The sequence below is a fragment of the Rutidosis leptorrhynchoides genome, chromosome 4 (assembly GCF_046630445.1).
Source record: "Rutidosis leptorrhynchoides isolate AG116_Rl617_1_P2 chromosome 4, CSIRO_AGI_Rlap_v1, whole genome shotgun sequence".
In the NCBI taxonomy this organism is placed as follows: Eukaryota; Viridiplantae; Streptophyta; class Magnoliopsida; order Asterales; family Asteraceae; genus Rutidosis; species Rutidosis leptorrhynchoides.
In genome coordinates, this window is record NC_092336.1 from 457044899 (window position 1) to 457066982 (window position 22084).

Consider the following 22084-nt stretch of genomic DNA (forward strand, 5'->3'; position numbering starts at 1 on the left):
ATCGTCCTTTCGCTCTGCCCATCAGTTTGTGGATGATAGGCAGTACTCATGTCTAGATGAGTTCCTAATGCTTGCTGTAATGTCTGCCAGAATCTTGAAATAAATCTGCCATCCCTATCAGAGATAATAGAGATTGGTATTCCATGTCTGGAGGCGACTTCCTTCAAATACAGTCGTGCTAACTTCTCCATCTTGTCATCTTCTCTTATTGGTAGGAAGTGTGCTGATTTGGTGAGACGATCAACTATTACCCAAATAGTATCAAAACCACTTGCAGTCCTTGGCAATTTAGTGATGAAATCCATGGTAATGTTTTCCCATTTCCATTCTGGGATTTCGGGTTGTTGAAGTAGACCTGATGGTTTCTGATGCTCAGCTTTGACCTTAGAACATGTCAAACATTCTCCTACGTATTTAGCAACATCGGCTTTCATACCCGGCCACCAAAAATGTTTCTTGAGATCCTTGTACATCTTCCCCGTTCCAGGATGTATTGAGTATCTGGTTTTATGAGCTTCTCTAAGTACCATTTCTCTCATATCTCCAAATTTTGGTACCCAAATCCTTTCAGCCCTATACCGGGTTCTGTCTTCCTGAATATTAAGATGCTTCTCCGATCCTTTGGGTATTTCATCCTTTAAATTTCCCTCTTTTAAAACTCCTTGTTGCGCCTCCTTTATTTGAGTAGTAAGGTTATTATGAATCATTATATTCATAGATTTTACTCGAATGGGTTCTCTGTCCTTCCTGCTCAAGGCATCGGCTACCACATTTGCCTTCCCCGGGTGGTAACGAATCTCAAAGTCGTAATCATTCAACAATTCAATCCACCTACGCTGCCTCATATTCAGTTGTTTCTGATTAAATATGTGTTGAAGACTTTTGTGGTCGGTATATATAATACTTTTGACCCCATATAAGTAGTGCCTCCAAGTCTTTAATGCAAAAACAACCGCGCCTAATTCCAAATCATGCGTCGTATAATTTTGTTCGTGAATCTTCAATTGTCTAGACACATAAGCAATCACCTTCGTTCGTTGCATTAATACACAACCGAGACCTTGCTTTGATGCATCACAATAAATCACAAAATCATCATTCCCTTCAGGCAATGACAATATAGGTGCCGTAGTTAGCTTTTTCTTCAATAACTGAAACGCTTTCTCTTGTTCATCATTCCATTCAAATTTCTTCCCTTTATGCGTTAATGCAGTCAAGGGTTTTGCTATTCTGGAAAAGTCTTGGATGAACCTTCTGTAGTAACCAGCTAGTCCTAAAAACTGGCGTATGTGTTTCGGAGTTTTCGGGGTTTCCCACTTTTCAACAGTTTCTATCTTTGCCGGATCCACCTTAATACCTTCTTTGTTCACTATGTGACCGAGGAATTGAACTTCTTCCAACCAAAATGCACACTTTGAAAACTTAGCGTACAATTCTTCCTTCCTCAATACTTCTAACACCTTTCTCAAATGTTCACCGTGTTCTTGGTCATTCTTTGAGTAAATAAGTATGTCATCAATGAAAACAATGACAAACTTGTCAAGGTATGGTCCACACACTCGGTTCATAAGGTCCATGAACACAGCTGGTGCATTAGTTAAACCAAACGGCATGACCATAAACTCGTAATGACCGTAACGTGTTCTGAAAGCAGTCTTTGGAATATCATCTTCTTTCACCCGCATTTGATGATACCCGGAACGTAAGTCAATCTTTGAATAAACAGACGAGCCTTGTAGTTGATCAAATAAGTCGTCGATTCTCGGTAGTGGGTAGCGGTTCTTGATGGTAAGTTTGTTCAACTCTCGGTAGTCGATACACAACCTGAATGTACCATCTTTCTTCTTGACAAACAAAACAGGAGCTCCCCACGGTGATGTGCTTGGTCGAATGAAACCACGCTCTAAAAGTTCTTGTAATTGGCTTTGCAGTTCTTTCATCTCGCTGGGTGCGAGTCTGTAAGGAGCACGAGCTATTGGTGCAGCTCCTGGTACAAGATCTATTTGAAATTCAACGGATCGATGTGGGGGTAATCCCGGTAATTCTTTCGGAAATACATCGGGAAATTCTTTTGCGACGGGAACATCATTGATGCTCTTTTCTTCAGTTTGTACTTTCTCGACGTGTGCTAGAACAGCATAGCAACCTTTTCTTATTATTTTTTGTGCCTTCAAATTACTAATAAGATGTAGCTTCGTGTTGCCCTTTTCTCCGTACACCATTAAGGGTTTTCCTTTTTCTCGTATAATGCGAATTGCATTTTTGTAACAAACGATCTCCGCTTTCACTTCTTTCAACCAGTCCATACCGATTATCACATCAAAACTCCCTAACTCTACTGGTATCAAATCAATCTTAAATGTTTCGCTAACCAGTTTAATTTCTCGATTCCGACATATATTATCTGCTGAAATTAATTTACCATTTGCTAATTCGAGTAAAAATTTACTATCCAAAGGCGTCAATGGACAACTTAATTTAGCACAAAAATCTCTACTCATATAGCTTCTATCCGCACCCGAATCAAATAAAACGTAAGCAGATTTATTGTCAATAAGAAATGTACCCGTAACAAGCTCCGGGTCTTCCTGTGCCTCTGCCGCATTAATATTGAAAACTCTTCCACGGCCTTGTCCATTCGTGTTCTCCTGGTTCGGGCAATTTCTAATAATGTGGCCCGGTTTTCCACATTTATAACAAACTACATTGGCATAACTTGCTCCGACACTACTTGCTCCGCCATTACTCGTTCCGACACCATTTGTTCCTTTCGTTCTATTAACCCCTGGTCCGTAGACCTCACACTTCACCGCGCTATGACCATTTCTTTTACACTTGTTGCAAAATTTGGTGCAGAACCCCGAGTGATTCTTTTCACACCTTTGGCATAGCTGCTTCTGATTGTTGTTGTTGTTGCGGTTATTATTGTTGTTGGGATGATTGTTGTAGTTGCTGTTGTTGTTGTTGTTGTTGTTGTTGTTGTTGTTGTTGTTGCGATTGATGTTGCGATTGTTGGGATAATTGTTGCGATTATTGTTGTAATTGCTGTTGTTGTTGTATTGGTGATTCTTATCACCGTTTTCCTCCCACTTTCTTTTGACTTACTTCACATTGGCCTCTTCAGCAGTCTGTTCTTTAATTCTTTCTTTAATTTGGTTCACGAGTTTGTGAGCCATTCTACATGCCTGTTGTATGGAGGCGGGCTCGTGTGAACTTATATCTTCTTGGATTCTTTCCGGTAATCCTTTCACAAACGCGTCGATCTTCTCTTCCTCATCTTCGAATGCTCCCGGACACAATAGGCACAATTCTGTGAATCGTCTTTCGTACGTGGTAATATCAAATCCTTGGGTTCGTAACCCTCTAAGTTCTGTCTTGAGCTTATTGACCTCGGTTCTGGGACGGTACTTCTCGTTCATCAAGTGCTTGAATGCTGACCACAGTAGTGCGTACGCATCGTCTTGTCCCACTTGCTCTAGATAGGTATTCCACCATGTTAATGCAGAACCTGTGAAGGTATGCGTAGCGTACTTCACTTTGTCCTCTTCAGTACACTTACTTATGGCAAACACCGATTCGACCTTCTCGGTCCACCGTTTCAATCCGATCGGTCCTTCGGTTCCATCAAATTCCAAAGGTTTGCAGGCAGTGAATTCTTTGTAGGTGCATCCTACACGATTTCCTGTACTGCTAGATCCAATGTTATTGTTGGTATGTAGCGCAGCCTGTACTGCGGCTATGTTTGAAGCTAGAAAAGTACGGAATTCCTCTTCATTCATATTCACGGTGTGTCGAGTAGTCGGTGCCATTTCCTTCAAAATAGTCAAATGGAATAAGTTAATCATACAGAATATTAAGAGTAGTTAATAGTATTTCGTAGCATAATATGAACTCATTTATAAAAGCTTTTTCTTCATATTAGCATTTTATAAGTTTAAATTCGGGTAGTACCTACCCGTTAAGTTCATACTTAGTAGCTAATATACAATTCAACTACTACAATTCTATATGAAAAACTGATTATAATAATATTTCGCGTTCAAACTTTTATACAATATTTTACAAACTTACAATACCGCTTATTTTACATAAAGCATGAAATATAGCACACAATAACTTTGATACAAGATAGTTGTGAAGATAATTCTAGCTAGTACACAAGTCGTTCAGCAAAGGTAATAAAGACACGTAATTCATACGTCCAGAAACAAGTCATGCATTCTGGTTTTACTAGGACTACTTCCCATCCTTGGTCTTGTGCAACATAACCGTTATGGCCGTTGATAAGACAGCGTGTTGTAACGTCGTCAAAGGGACGAGGGTTACGTAATGTCCAACAGTCCCGTAATAATCTAAAAACCTCATTTCTTACCCCAATTACCGACTCCGTCACTTGTGGAAACGTTTTGTTTAATAGTTGTAGCCCGATGTTCTTGTTCTCACTTTGGTGAGAAGCGAACATTACTAATCCGTAAGCATAACATGCTTCTTTATGTTGCATGTTAGCCGCTTTTTCTAAATCACGAAGTCCAATATTCGGATATATTGAGTCAAAATAATTTCTTAACCCATTGCGTAAAATAGCATTTGGGTTCCCCGCAATATATGCGTCAAAGTAAACACATCGTAACTTATGGGTTTCCCAATGTGATATCCCCCATCTTTCAAACGAAAGTCTCTTATAAACCAAGACATTCTTGGAACGTTCTTCGAATGTCTTACAAACTGATCTCGCCTTAAATAGTTGTGCCGAGGAATTCTGGCCGACTCTAGACAAGATTTCATCAATCATGTCTCCGGGTAGGTCTCTTAAAATATTGGGTTGTCTATCCATTTTGTGTTTTTAAACTGTAAAATAGACAAGAGTTAGATTCATAAAAAAATACTTATTAATACAAGCAATTTTTACATATATTATAAAGCATAAGAACACTATATTACATATATTACACCACACGAATACAACTATCTTATTCCGACTCGCTCGTTTCTTCTTCTTCGTTTTTGGTTCGTTTTGCCAAGTTTCTAGGGATATATGATGTTCCCCTAATACGAGCCGTCGTTGTCCACATTGGTTTAGAAAAACCTGGTGGTTTAGAGGTTCCCGGGTCATTGTTACAACTTAAGGACTTCAGGCGTTGACGATACATATAAAGTTCATCGGAGTTGGAATTAGATTTCTCTATTTTTATGCCCTTTCCCTTATTATTTTCTTTTGCCTTTTTAAATTCAGTTGGGGTAATTTCTATAACATCATCGGAATTCTCGTCGGAATCCGATTCATCGGAGAATTGGTAATCCTCCCAATATTTTGCTTCCTTGGCGGGAACACCATTGACCATAATTAACCTTGGTCGGTTGGTTGAGGATTTTCTTTTACTTAACCGTTTTATTATTTCCCCCACCGGTTCTATTTCTTCATCCGGTTCCGATTCTTCTTCCGGTTCCGATTCTTCTTCCGGTTCCGACTCTTCTTCCGGTTCCTCTTCGGGAACTTGTGAATCAGTCCACGAATCATTCCAATTTACATTTGACTCTTCATTATTATTAGGTGAGTCAATGGGACTTGTTCTAGAGGTAGACATCTATCACATAATATCAAACGCGTTAAGAGATTAATATATCACATAATATTCACATGTTAAAAATATATAGTTTCCAACAAAATTTGTTAAGCAATCATTTTTCAAGTAAACACGGTCGAAGTCCAGACTCACTAATGCATCCTAACAAACTCGATAAGACACACTAATGCAAAATTCTAGTTCTCTAAGACCAACGCTCGGATACCAACTGAAATGTCCCGTTCTTATTGATTAAAAACGTTCCATATTAATTGATTTCGTTGCGAGGTTTTGACCTCTATATGAGACGTTTTTCAAAGACTGCATTCATTTTAAAACAAACCATAACCTTTATTTCGTCAATAAAGGTTTAAAAAGCTTTACGTAGATTATCAAATAATGATAATCTAAAATATCCTGTTTACACACGACCATTACATAATGGTTTACAATACAAATATGTTACAACAAAATAAGTTTCTTGAATGCAGTTTTTACACAATATCATACAAACATGGACTCCAAATCTTGTCCTTATTTTAGTATGCAACAGCGGAAGCTCTTAATAATCACCTGAGAATAAACATGCTTAAAACGTCAACAAAAATGTTGGTGAGTTATAGGTTTAACCTATATATATCAAATCATAATAATAGACCACAAGATTTCATATTTCAATACACATCCCATACATAGAGATAAAAATCATTCATATGGTGAACACCTGGTAACCGACATTAACAAGATGCATATATAAGAATATCCCCATCATTCCGGGACACCCTTCGGATATGATATAAATTTCGAAGTACTAAAGCATCCGGTACTTTGGATGGGGTTTGTTAAGCCCAATAGATCTATCTTTAGGATTCGCGTCAATTAGGGTGTCTGTTCCCTAATTCTTAGATTACCAGACTTAATAAAAAGGGGCATATTCGATTTCGATAATTCAACCATAGAATGTAGTTTCACTTACTTGTGTCTATTTTGTAAATCATTTATAAAACCTGCATGTATTCTCATCCCAAAAATATTAGATTTTAAAAGTGGGACTATAACTCACTTTCACAGATTTTTACTTCGTCGGGAAGTAAGACTTGGCCACTGGTTGATTCACGAACCTATAACAATATATACATATATATCAAAGTATGTTCAAAATATATTTACAACACTTTTAATATATTTTGATGTTTTAAGTTTATTAAGTCAGCTGTCCTCGTTAGTAACCTACAACTAGTTGTCCACAGTTAGATGTACAGAAATAAATCGATAAATATTATCTTGAATCAATCCACGACCCAGTGTATACGTATCTCAGTATTGATCACAACTCAAACTATATATATTTTGGAATCAACCTCAACCCTGTATAGCTAACTCCAACATTCACATATAGAGTGTCTATGGTTGTTCCGAAATATATATAGATGTGTCGACATGATAGGTCGAAACATTGTATACGTGTCTATGGTATCTCAAGATTACATAATATACAATACAAGTTGATTAAGTTATAGTTGGAATAGATTTGTTACCAATTTTCACGTAGCTAAAATGAGAAAAATTATCCAATCTTGTTTTACCCATAACTTCTTCATTTTAAATCCTTTTTGAGTGAATCAAATTGCTATGGTTTCATATTGAACTCTATTTTATGAATCTAAATAGAAAAAGTATAGGTTTATAGTCGGAAAAATAAGTTACAAGTCGTTTTTGTAAAGGTAGTCATTTCAGTCGAAACAACGACGTCTAGATGACCATTTTAGAAAACACACTTCCACTTTGAGTTTAACCATAATTTTTGGATATAGTTTCATGTTCATAATAAAAATCATTTTCTCGGAATAACAACTTTTAAATCAAAGTTTATCATATTTTTTAATTAACTAACCCAAAACAGCCCGCGGTGTTACTACGACGGCGTAAATCCGGTTTTACGGTGTTTTTCGTGTTTTCAGGTTTTAAATCATTAAGTTAGCATATCATATAGATATATAACATGTGTTTAGTTGATTTTAAAAGTCAAGTTAGAAGGATTAACTTTTATTTGCGAACAAGTTTAGAATTAACTAAACTATGTTCTAGTGATTACAAGTTTAAACCTTCGAATAAGATAGCTTTATATGTATGAATCGAATGATGTTATGAACATCATTACTACCTTAAGTTCCTTGGATAAACCTACTGGAAAAGATAAAAATGGATCTAGCTTCAACGGATCCTTAGATGGCTCGAAGTTCTTGAAGCAGAATCATGACACGAAAACAAGTTCAAGTAAGATCATCACTTGAAATAAGATTGTTATAGTTATAGAAATTGAACCAAAGTTTGAATATGATTATTACCTTATATTAGAATTATAACCTACTGTAAGAAACAAAGATTTCTTGAGGTTGGATGATCACCTTACAAGATTGGAAGTGAGCTAGCAAACTTGAAAGTATTCTTGATTTTATGAAACTAGAACTTTTGGAATTTATGAAGAACACTTAGAACTTGAAGATAGAACTTGAGAGAGATCAATTAGATGAAGAAAATTGAAGAATGAAAGTGTTTGTAGGTGTTTTTGGTCGTTGGTGTATGGATTAGATATAAAGGATATGTTATTTTGTTTTCATGTAAATAAGTCATGAATGATTACTCATATTTTTGTAATTTTATGAGATATTTCATGCTAGTTGCCAAATGATGGTTCCCACATGTGTTAGGTGACTCACATGGGCTGCTAAGAGCTGATCATTGGAGTGTATATACCAATAGTACATACATCTAAAAGCTGTGTATTGTACGAGTACGAATACGGGTGCATACGAGTAGAATTGTTGATGAAACTGAACGAGGATGTAATTGTAAGCATTTTTGTTAAGTAGAAGTATTTTGATAAGTGTCTTGAAGTCTTTCAAAAGTGTATGAATACATATTAAAACACTACATGTATATACATTTTAACTGAGTCGTTAAGTCATCGTTAGTCGTTACATGTAAATGTTGTTTTGAAACCTTTAGGTTAACGATCTTGTTGAATGTTGTTAACCCATTGTTTATTATAACAAATGAGATGTTAAATTATTATATTATAATGATATTATGATATATAATATATCTTAGTATGATGTATATACAGTTAAATGTCGTTACAACGATAATCGTTACATATATGTCTCGTTTCGAAATCATTAAGTTAGTAGTCTTATTTTTACATATGTATTTCATTGTTAATACACTTAATAATATATTTACTTATCATTTAACATAATTAACCAAGTGTATCAATATCTTAATATGATTCATATGTACCTAGTAAGACTTTGTTATAACGATAATCGTTATATATATCGTTTTCGAGTTTCTTAAATTAATACTCTCATTTTTATGTATATAACTCATTGTTAAAATACCTAATGAGATACATACTTATAATAAAAACATGTTAACTATATATATAACCATATATATGTCATTGTATAGTTTTTACAAGTTTTAACGTTCGTGAATCACCGGTCAACTTGGGTGGTCAATTGTCTATATGAAACATATTTCAATTAATCAAGTCTTAACAAGTTTAATTGCTTAACATGTTGGAAACATTTAATCATGTAAATATCAATCTCAATTAATATATATAAACATGGAAAAGTTCGGGTCACTACACGATATGGTTTACAGTCCCACATGACTATAAAAATTTAGATCCATTAAGGAATTTGGATCTTTATAAAAACATTTGATCTTTTGAAAATTAAATCTAGTTTTTACCCTAGATAAGTTTTCCGGAATAACCCTTTACCGGTGTTTGCAAATTATTTTTGTGGGTTTGGTGGGTTTCATATTTGAAAATTTTAGCTCAAAACTTATGGTTTTGTGTCACCCACTTGCTAACCTTGTATTTGGAAAGCAACACGTCCAGTTTACTTGTCCCGTATATTACCTTTCGGTAAACTACCGTCCGGTTGTAAAGGAAAGCGTTGAACAAGCAACTGTTAAGGCAATGTCCCCTGACATGCTTTTAATTATGGTCTATAACGTGTCGGACGCAATTACTATCCTTGGTAGGAGCAATAGTAAAGCTCACCCTTATAATTTTTTGGTCTGGCACAAGGTCCTGTCTTTGACCATGCTATGCAACCACCGTTCTTACGGTTGACACCCGATTTAGTTCAGGTAACCTAATGAATTCCAGGTGAATTCCTAGGATTTTACGTTCAATGGTAATGAACGCATTGAAAATAGGGTTTTCAGAAAACAAATCGGTTTATAATTTTTATCAAAATATTTTCTCGTTCAAGCTCGAGTTTAGATATCATTGAATTCCATGAGTTTGTAATTCTCAATCTTTAAGGTCAATCTCAAGGATTGAGTAATATCAGGCTTAAAAGCTGATTTTTGATCTTTTAAGGAGATTATCCTTTCTGGGGATCTGATTCATTAGTCTTATCCAGCTAATTTGCATGGTGCCCCCCCATTTTACGAGATAAATCCTTCTCATGGTTAGGATAAATCTGACCACTTGGCGACCCTGTTTAATGCTGAGGTCCGTGGATTTCCTGCTGATTTTAGTGATGACTTTTCTAGATTTTTCGTCAACCTACAGCTGGTCTGGACGACAACTTCATGACCTAAATCAAGAAGCGCGTGTCTTTTTCGGAAGACTTTACTTCCTTTTAATGATGGAATTGATTCATCGTGTAGATCCATCTTTCTTACAGTAAATCAGGTAAAACTTTTTAATTTAGTCCAAAGCAAAAGTATTTTCAGTTATTTGTACAAAAATATGTGACATATGTTTTGAATAACTTGGTAAATTTTCCTACACTTGGCTTTTATTTTCCTTTTTATCGTCCTCTATTCCATTTTAAATGAATTTTAACATTTTGGTTTGTTTCTCAATTTATGTCCTTTCCGAGGTTACAATAATTTCGTTGTTAAAACCTAGTTTTATCGTTCATAAATATGTATAAACATGATTTTGAGTTCATTTAATTGAAAATTTTGAAAAATTGTACTAGAATTGGGTAGTCAGTATATAAGACTAGGGCTGTTCTTTATTATCAGAGAGCACTAGATTCTAATACAACTACTGCTTTACTAGTATTTTTAATGGTAACCCAGTGTATAAAGTAAAAATTTTAAAATCCGAAAGAATTTAACCCCTTCCCACACTTAAGATCTTGCAATGCCCTCATTTGCAAGAAATCAGTAACAATTTAAATTATTGAGGGTGATTTGTGTGAAAATGATTAAATTTTTACCAAAGTTTCCAAATATATTGGCGTTTGTTTACTGAATGATAAATGGTGCACATCATTTGTTCATTCCGTCTTATTGTTATTTCACATATATTTTGCATCTTGTCGTCAAAATTAGTTGCTTTTGCTGAACTTAATGCCAGTCTTTGAAAATGCGTTGTTTTACCCTGTTGTGTACATAAGATAAACTGCAAACATATATACATATTTTTGAAGTTTGGTATATTACCCCACATTCAAAAATTATTAAAATCTAAGAATAAAAGTTAGAAAATTATAAAACTATTACAATATTAACATAAATATTAAATGTATCAACATTACAAATTACAAAATAAATAAAACTAAGTAGACTAGGGATGATATTGATACCAATAGGGGTTCCAAGCATAACCATAGGTGCTATAGAATGCTTCGGCAGGGTTATACGTAGGATACGGTGGTTGCATCTCTATAGACCAGGGAGGGAATACGGGTTTCAGCGTAGGAATATAGTTTCTACCTATATGTTGGCATTGAGCTATGATTTGGTTTTGATGAACTTTCCAATCTTCAAATGCTCTATGTCTAGCATTTTCGTACTCCTGTGAAGCTATAAACCTTTGCATTTCTTGCATTTCATTTCCCCCTCCTACATTACCTTGCTGTTGGTTTCTCTCAACCTGTGGATGTCTACCATGGTATTAGACTGCGGCGTTATTTCGCCTCTTCAAAACTTTCGCACCATGGTATACATTTAAACCTATAGTATCGCGGGGTTCTGGTTCTTCGACTAATAATCCCCCCCGACTTATATCCACACCGAGATATTCAGCAATCAAAGTAATAAAAATACCACCTCCTATTATGCTATGCGGTCTCATCCCCCTAACCATAGCTGATAAATAATAACCCACACAATAAGGTATACTTACAGCGCTTTGTGGGTCTCGAATACACATATGGTAAAACAAATCCTGTTCATTTACCTTTTCCTTGTTCTTACCTCTTTGTGTAATCGAATTAGCTAAAAACCTATGAATCACTCTTAATTCAGCTCTATCTATATCCAAATAAGAGTAATTTCCCCCTTTGAATCGGTGATGGCTTGTCATTTGACTCCATACACCATGTGTATCAAAATTTTCATCTATCTTTCTACCATTTAGTATCAATCTTCTACAATCGGCAGATGCTAACTCCTCAGGCGTATATATACGTAAAGCCTGAGCCATGTCTAGTAAAGACATGTGGCGCATCGAACCTCCTAACAAAAATCTAATAAAAGATCGATCGGTTAAACTAGCTACCCGATCATTTAATTCTATACTACACAACAATTCTTCACACCATACTTTATATACAGGTCTACGCATGGTGAATAAACGTACCCAGTCATTAAAAGTAGAATTACCATACCTCTGTGCAAGTAATTCCCTAATTGGCCCGACCAATTCTACAGCTTCTAATGGTCCCCATTCTATGACCCTAGGTACCTCAACAACCTTAGAATGAAGAGTATGCAAACCCCTTTGGTACTTTGGATAATCTATCCAAAGTCTGTCAAATCTTAGGTTCTGGTGCAAATCTTCCAAGTGCATATCAGAAAAGGTCATGACTGGATGAGGTATATCTTGCTTGTAGTAGTTATCCACCTCCTGTTGTTCCGCATTCTCAGCAGGAGCATTGCGAGCTTGGGATGAAGATTCACCCCTTTTAGTCTGCAAAACACATCAAACACAATTTTTGTGCATCCAAATATGCATTAGTGTCAGCAAAATCATCAATCAAAATAATTACAATGACATGATCAATTTATATCAAACTTAAACTTATTTTCACATTTTTATCAAATCTACACTTTTTCAAATAAGCATATACGAAAATGTTCGCCAAGTTCATAAGCATTCAACTCAAATAACATGTCAAAATAATCATTACTAGCAATTAAACAAGTTTCAAATGGCATTATCTCTCAAAAATCAAGTTCATGAATTTTAGACTTGAAAAAGTCCACTTTAATTCTCAAAATCATGTTTAGGCTCAAAGTTTGGATCATTTAACTACCTAAACATGTTACACTACTTAATTTAGCAACAATTCATGACAAAAATCGACCATAACCTGTTTATATCAAAAAGCCCCAAATTTGCTCAAGAACACAAACCCTAGATTACTCAAAATTTTAAGTTTAAGGCTTCAAATCATGTTAAATAGCATCAATCTAGGTTATACAAGCATAATACATAAACAATTTAAGCATAATTACACTAAAAAGCATCAAAATCGAATTGGGGAAAAAATTGCTCAAGAACACTAATTTTCGGATTAAATGGTGTTTAGGTGTAGAAATTTACCGTTTTTCTTGAGTAATTCCTTGATAGCATCCTTCTTAACATGATTTTAGTAAAAGATTTGATGATTAACGGTTAAAAATTGTGATTTTGGGAGGTTTTTTTCGGGTTTTTGCGCAGGTTTTTCGCAGTATTTTTCTTTGGGTGTTGTGTGGACTGAGCTGTTCCAGCTCTTATTTTTTTTTCTGTAATCCGATACCTCCGCGAGTCGCGGTGTTTAAAGCTTCAAACTCCGCGAGTCGCGGAGTTTTTTTTTTTTTTTATACTAATTAAAACAATTAAGTAATTAATTTTAAAATTTTGTTTCCCTTGTTATTTAGGACGAAGTTGTTTCGGTTCGATGTCCTAGTCCGTCCTTCGACAAAATTTTAAAATTTGTCTTTTTGTAGCGATTGTTTTAAAAGCTAAGATTTTTGGGTTTTTTTAATGTTTTTGGCATACTTTAATTCAATAAGATTAAAAATAATGATAATAAAAGTTCTCGTCCCTCCTTTGGGTAAAGCAATTTCGGTTTAAAGACCTAGTCTTCAACTTACGACGAATTTTAAAAATCGTATTTTTAACTTAATGAGATAAAGTAAATTTTTGTTTTTTAAATTCACACAATTTAAATATAAAATTCAAAATTAATATTAAAAATTCACACCAAACTTAAAAGTTGAAATGCATAAAATTAAAATTCATATTTTAATAAAATAAAAATAAAAAATTCACACCAAACTTAATTTAAAAATGCATAAAATTAAAAATTCATATTTTAAATTCACACCAAACTTATATTAATTTTTCAAATATTTACAATTTTAAATATATTGTTTTTGCAAAGTTTACAATATTAATTTAAGATTTATATATTAATTTTAAAAACATGGTAAAAATAAAATTAAAAATCTTTTTGGCTTTTTATCCCACTTTAATCAATCAAATATTATCAAAAATATGCGCCCCTCTTTTCGGTAAAGTAATTTCGGTTCCAAGACCTAATTTAACTCATGACGAATTTTTGAAATATTTTGGGTTGATTGATTAAAGATATTTATACCTTAAGAATAAGCGTTAAATTTCGCAGTGATGTAATAAATTTTTGTATGATATCAACAATTTCGGTCGCCAAACCTAATTTTATTCAATACCAATTTAATACTTTATAGCGAACAAATTAGCGTTTATTATCAAAAGGTTAAAAATAAAAATAAAAATAAAATAAAAACTGTACAGACATACCTGTGAAATAGATTTCTTAGTTATATGATCTATCCCATTCATAAGATAGTCGGTTTAATTGGTTTTCCATAGCTACATAGGCGTAACCTCGAGCATTCAGTGTCTTTTCTTCTAAACATATGAACGGTCCGTCTCTGCATAAAGTAACAAATTCGGTATTTGAATAGGTTTGATTATTTGAACATTTACCTCCATGTGACCATTTTCCGCATTTGTGACATCTTTCTAGGTGTCGTGCTCTTCTTTTTGCTGCAGATTTTGATTTTCCTTTACCAAATTGTAACTTATTATCTTCGCATCTGGATTCTTTTCTAACTCCGTCCATTCTTTCTCTGATTACTGATACTATTTCACTCAGAAGTGTGTCATTATTACGTTTAGTGATCAAAGCGTGTAGCATTAGACCATGGTTTAGTTCACAGGCAGTCTTCATTTCCTAAAAAAAATAAAAATTCAGAATGGGGGGAGAAGACTAGTTCTTTAGGGTCTGCTAGGGAAAGACCATTCGGGTTCCATTTTTGAGAACTACACGAAAACAGACAATCTAACTCTAACAGAAATACATATTATCCTTTAAAGACTTGATTCTCCCCACACTTAGTTAGCTGTGGTGTCGAAATTGTGATTAACTTCGTTGTCGACTTCCATCGGACTATCTATGTAGTGTTTAACTCTGTGACCATTAACTTTAAATTCAATCCCATTTGAATTTATCAATTCTACTGTTCCGTATGGGAAAACTCTTTTGACTATGAATGGTCCAGACCATCTTGATTTCAATTTTCCAGGAAATAGCTTGAATCGTGAATTGAAAAGAAGAACTCTGTCTCCTTCCTTAAATTCTTTTGAACTTCTGATTCTTTTATCATGCCATTTCTTCGTTCTTTCCTTATAGATTAACGAATTATCGTATGCTTCATGTCTTAATTCTTCTAATTCGTTTAGTTGACTTAATAGTAGACGTCCGGCTTCATGTAAATCAAGATTACATGTCTTCAAAGCCCAAAATGCTTTGTGTTCAATTTCTACTGGAAGATGACATGCTTTTCCATAAACAAGTCTAAAATGTGTGGTTCTAATTGGAGTTTTGTAGGCTGTTCTAAAAGCCCAGAGTGCATCCTCCAATTTAATGGACCATTCCTTCGGATTTGATCCTACGGTTTTCTCTAGAATACGTTTTAAAGCTCGGTTGGTATTTTCAACTTGTCCACTTGTTTGTGGATGATATGCGGTGGAGATTTTATGAGTTACTCCATATCTTTTAAGAACTTTCTCAAGTTGATTATTACAGAAATGAGTACCCCGATCACTTATTAAAGCTTTCGGTGTTCCAAACCTTGCAAAAAGACGTTTTAAAAAGTTAACTACAACTCGTGCATCGTTAGTTGGGAGAGCTTGTGCTTCCGCCCATTTAGATACATAATCAATGGCTACGAGTATATATAGATTATTATGAGATTTTGGAAATGGACCCATAAAGTCAATACCCCAAATGTCAAATACTTCACATACTTGGATGACATTTTGTGGCATTTCATCACGTTGACTTATTTTTCTGGCCCTTTGACAAGCATCACAGGATTTGCAAAGAAGGTGTGCGTCTTTGTAAATTGTAGGCCAATAGAATCCAGCATTATAAACTTTTCTTGCTGTTAGTTGAGGCCCATAATGCCCTCCTGTTGGTCCTGTGTGACAATGGTTTAATATTTTACTAGCTTCATCTCCAAATACACATCGGCGTATTATTCCATCGGGACAACTTTTAAACAGATGTAGATCTTCCCAAAAATAGTGTTTTATATCACTGAAGAATTTCTTTCGTCTTTGGTACGATAATCCTTTTTCAAGGAATCCACAAACTAAGTAGTTTGCATAGTCTGCAAACCATGGAATTTCTTTATAATCTATCTTCAATAGATATTCATCAGGAAAGTTGTCTTGTATGGTCGATTCATTTAGAACTTCTAATTCGGGATTTTCCAGACGAGAAAGATGATCAGCGGCGAGATTTTCTGCTCCTCTTTTATCTCGGATTTCAATATCAAACTCTTGTAAGAGTAAGATCCAACGGATTAATCTTGGTTTAGCATCTTGTTTTGAAAATAGGTATTTAAGAGCAGAATGGTCGGTATAGACCACCGTTTTTGCTAGAACGAGATATGATCGAAATTTGTCAAAAGCAAAGACAATAGCAAGGAGTTCTTTTTCAGTAGTTGTATAGTTCGTTTGTGCTCCTTGTAACGTTTTACTAGCATAATATATAGGTTGAAATCGTTTTTCAATCCTTTGTCCTAAAACGGCTCCCATTGCAAAATCACTTGCATCGCACATTAGTTCAAATGGTAGATTCCAATTTGGTGTTATCATGATCGGTGCATTAGTGAGTTTCTCTTTAAGAATATTAAAAGATTTGATACACTCATCTGAAAAGATGAATGGAGCATCCTTTTCTAGGAGTTTATTCATAGGAGTGGCAATTTTAGAAAAATCTTTTATGAAACGTCGGTAAAAACCGGCATGCCCTAGAAAACTCCTAACTCCTCTAACATTGGTGGGATGTGAAAGTTTAGCAATTACATCTACTTTAACTCTATCCACTTCAATTCCTTCTTTTGAAATTTTATGTCCAAGAACGATGCCTTCTTTAACCATGAAATGGCATTTCTCCCAATTAAGTACTAGATTTGATTGTTCGCATCTAATGAGCATTCGTTCAAGATTAACTAGACATGATTCAAATGTATCACCGAAGACTGAAAAGTCATCCATGAAAACTTCCATGCATTCTTCTATCATGTCATGAAAAATCGCCATCATACACCTTTGAAAGGTTGCAGGGGCGTTGCAAAGTCCAAATGGCATGCGTTTGTAAGCAAAAGTACCATAAGGGCACGTGAATGTGGTTTTTTCTTGATCTTCGGGTGCTATTGGAATTTGAAAATATCCGGAAAATCCATCTAGAAAACAATAGTAACTATTTCCGGCTAATCTTTCCAACATTTGATCAATGAAAGGTAAGGGAAAGTGATCTTTTCTGGTGGCGTCATTTAATTTTCTATAATCAATACACACACGCCATCCTGTTACAGTCCTAGTAGGAATAAGCTCATTTTTCTCATTTGTAATGACAGTCATGCCACCCTTCTTAGGCACGCATTGAACTGGGCTTACCCATGGACTATCAGAGATTGGATAAATTAAACCTGCATCTAGCAGTTTAATAATCTCTTTCTTAACTACATCTTGCATATTAGGATTCAGTCTTCGTTGGCGTTGCACATACGTTTTATGACCTTCTTCCATAAGGATTTTATGTGTGCAATACGAAGGACTTATTCCTTTAATATCATGAATCTTCCATGCAATGGCTGGTTTATGAGCTTTCAACACAGAAATGAGTTGTGATTTCTCATTTTCAGTAAGAGAAGACGATATTATTACAGGTAATTCAGATTCGTCATGTAAATAAGCGTATTCCAAATGGTTTGGAAGTGGCTTTAACTCTAATTTTGGAGGTTCTTCTATCGATGATTTGTATTGATATCTGTCTTCTTCTTTTAGCATTTGAATTTCTTCTGTTGTTGGTTCATATCCATTAGCTATAAGTGTAGCTAACATTTCAGCTTCATCAATTGGTTCATTACCTTCTCCTAAAGAACATTCTCCTGTTCCTTGTAATTCTGGAAATTCTTCTAATAATTCTGCATGTGCATCTATAGTTTGAATATAATAACATGTATCATCTGCAGATTGTGGTTGTTGCATTGCTCTATCAACTGAAAAGGTAACACTCTCATCCTCTATACTTAGGGTCAATTTCTTACCGAACACGTCTATCATTGCTTTAGCTGTGTTTAAGAATAGTCTTCCTAATATGAGAGGAACTTGAGAATCTTCTTCCATGTCTAGAACAACAAAATCTACTGGAAATACTAAAGTACCAACTTTAACTAGCATGTTCTCCATTATCCCTCTAGGATATTTTATTGATCTATCGGCTAGTTGTATGCTTATTTTGGTTGGTTTCAATTCTCCAAGGTCTAGTTTAGCGTATAGTGAATACGGCATTAGATTTATACTAGCACCTAAATCTGCCAATGCTTCTATTGAACTAAGACTACCCAGAAAACATGGAATTGTGAAACTTCCTGGATCAGATAATTTTTCTGGTATCTTATTCAACAGCACTGCTGAACAATTAGCATTCATGGTAACAGCCGAGAGTTCTTCCATTTTCTTTCTATTTGAAATTAGATCTTTCAAGAATTTAGCATATCTAGGCATTCCTGAAATCACATCAATGAAAGGAAGATTTACATTTATCTGTTTAAACATATCCAAGAATTTGGATTGCTCGGCTTCAAGTTTCTCTTTCTTCATTTTACTCGGGTAAGGAAGTGGTGGTTGGTATGGTTTAACATAAGGTTTAGCCTTAACTGTGTTATCTTCATTAACCTTTTCAAGTACCGATTCTTTTTCCTTATCTTGATCAGGTTGTGGTTCTTGTGGAGTAGGAATAGCTTCATCAGAAGTTACAGGTATTTCAGGTGGTTTAAGTGTTGTACCACTTCTTGTGGTAATGGCTTTAGCTGTTTCATTTCGGGGGTTAGCATTTGTATCACTAGGTAGACTTCCCGGTTTTCTTTCACCTATTAACCTTGCTAGGTTACTTACTTCTTGTTCCAGATTTTGAATAGAAGCTTGTTGATTTCTAAATGCTTGAGCATTTTGTTCATTAGTTTGTTTCTGATATGTGAAAAACTGCGTTTGAGTTTCAACTAGCTTCATCATCATGTCTTCTAAATTCGGCTTTTTATCATCGGTTTGTTGCGGTGGTTTGTTTTGAAAATTAGGTCTTTGCTGATTGTAATTATTATTGGATACTTGTTGATTGCTAGGACCTTGTTGGTTGTTGTATGGAATATTTCGGTTATAATTCTGGTTTTGATTGTAAATCGGTCTTGGCAGTTGATAATTATTCTGATAATTATTTTCAGGCCTTTGGTTTATGTATGAAATATTCTCTCTTTGTTCCATTGTTAATTCAATACTGAGACAATCTTTTGTCAAATGTGGTCCTCCACACTGCTCACAACTAATTCGTATTGAGTGAATATCTTTAGTCATCTTTTCCATTCGTCTCTCGACAGCATCTATCTTTGCGGAAATGGAATCTAAGTCATGGCTAAAATCGGCTCTAGCTGCTTTAGATGATCTAACGATATCTTTTTCTTGGTGCCACTCATGTGAGTGGGAAGCAGTGTTATCAATAATTTTGTAAGCATCAGTTTCGGTTTTCTTCATAATAGAACCACCAGCTGCTATATCTATGTCTTTCCTTGTAGCGATGTCGCATCCTTGGTAGAATATTTGTACTATTTGACAGGTATCTAAACCATGTTGCGGACATCCTCTTAATAACTTTCCATATCTTGTCCACGCCTCATATAGAGTTTCATTTGGTTTCTGTGTGAACGTAACAATTTCTGCTTGAAGTCTTACGGCTTTAGATGCAGGAAAGAATTGTTTAAGAAATTTTTCAACTAAAACATCCCATGTATCAATCGCCCCTTCAGGTAACGATTCCAACCAATCTTTGGCTTCTCCCTTTAAAGTCCAGGGAAATAACATGAGATATATCTGTTCATCCTCCACTTCTCGGATTTTAAATAGTGTGCAGATCCTATTAAAGGTACGTAAATGTTCATTTGGATCTTCCTTCGGCGCACCACTAAATTGGCATTGATTAGTCACCATGTGTAGAATTTGTCCTTTGATTTCATAATCTGGCGCATTAATGTCTGGATGAGTAATTGCGTGACCTTGGCCAGTGCGTTTAGCTCTCATTCGGTCTTCCATACTTAAAGGTTCCAGATTCTCCATAATTGAATTTGTTGAATCGGAATCACTAGAGGATTCTGATTTAATGGTTCGTTCCTCAACAATCTCTGTTTGAATGATTGGTGGTTCCGGAGGAAAGTTTAGTGGTTCAGGATCTACGAATCGTTCCTGAATATTCTCCGGATTCTCAATTGTGAGGTCGGGTTCAAAAAATGGATTATCGGATATTTGAACTGGAGTACTTGGTCGACTGGATGACGATTCTAAAGAAAAATCAACGGCAGTAATATTTGCTAAATGTCTTGATCTAGTTACAGGTGGTGAACGTACAAAAGGTGGTGAACGTCTTGCTCGGTGCATTCACTGAATATCCTATTAGTTTTTAAAAAGAAAGAAAAATTATAATAAGTTATCCAATCAATAGACTTTTCTGATTTTGCCCACGTTTCGAATAGCCAAAAGATGCAGCAGAGGGGCAGGATTCGTTTGGTCTCAATATAATTGAGGACTTTTTGGCTCCAATAACCCGGTCCACGTACAAATCCAACTATTACTACGAACCAGAAAATTTTGATGTCTATCAATTTAACCACTTAAAATAAATTTTTGTAATTTTAAGAAATTTAGATAAGAAGTAGAATAAAAATCTATGTCCTAAACTAGAATAGCGAGAAATAAGAAAGAAAAAAAGTTCGTCGGAAAAAGGTCGAAAAAGAAAAATTGGTTGAAAAATAAAAGTTGACGGAAAAATAAAAGAAACTTATAAAACTTAAAAATACTTGACTAACCTAACCTTATTACTACAACTAACTTAAAATTATAATCGCAAATTGAGATTACTAATTGGAATGATAATTGATACATAGGTAAAAGGCGTCTAAAAATATTAAAGCTTACAGGAAAAACTAAATCCCAAATGGAAATAACTTAAAAAGAAACTAAAACTTAAAAAGGCGTCGCAAAATTCTAAAGCACCTAAATCTTAGTCTAAAGAAAAAGCACTTAAGGGATTTTACGGCAAAGCCTAAAAATCTAGAAGTAAAAATAACTATGGCAAAAACTAAGTTTAAAACTAAATATGAGCTAAAAATACAAATATTACGCTAAAACGATTAAAAAGGGACAAAATATAAAAATATACAAAAAGTTGTAAAAAGTACAATTTTTATAAAAATATTATTTTTATATTATTTATTTATTAAAACTATTAATTTTATAATTTAATGAAACTAATTTAACTAAATAAAACAAATTAAATAAAAAGTAAAACTAATTATAATAAAACTAATTATAATAATAATAATTAATTAGGGTTTATAATAATAATAATTAATAATTACTCCGTAATTAATTGCAGTTAGGGTTTCTGTCGGTGTCAGGTCCCCTCCGCGAGTGGCGGTATTCGACGCAGCAAACCCCGCGAGTCGCGGGGTTCCAAAATTCAACTCGGGTGCAGTTCAAAATTTGACGTTTTTATTTTTTTATTATTTTTTTTATATTTTCTGTTTTTATATTTTAAAATCTAAATATTTATATAATAAAAACTTATATTTTAAAAACTAAAATAAAAATAGAACTACTTTATAATTTTATAAATAAAAATCGTAAAACTAGATTTATATAGATATATTTTTTTTATATGTTTTAAATAAAAACAAAATACTTAAATAAAACTTATTTAAAAATAAAGAAACTTTATAAAACTTAAATATTTAACAAAATCTTAAAAATACTTAAATATGAAATAAAAGAATTATGCTTATTTAAACTTCCGTAATCATGATGTTTGACGTGTTGATTTTAGTTTTATGCCCAAGGGTTAATTGTCCTTTGTCCTGGATTATTTAATATGTCCGTCTGGTTTTTGTCCATA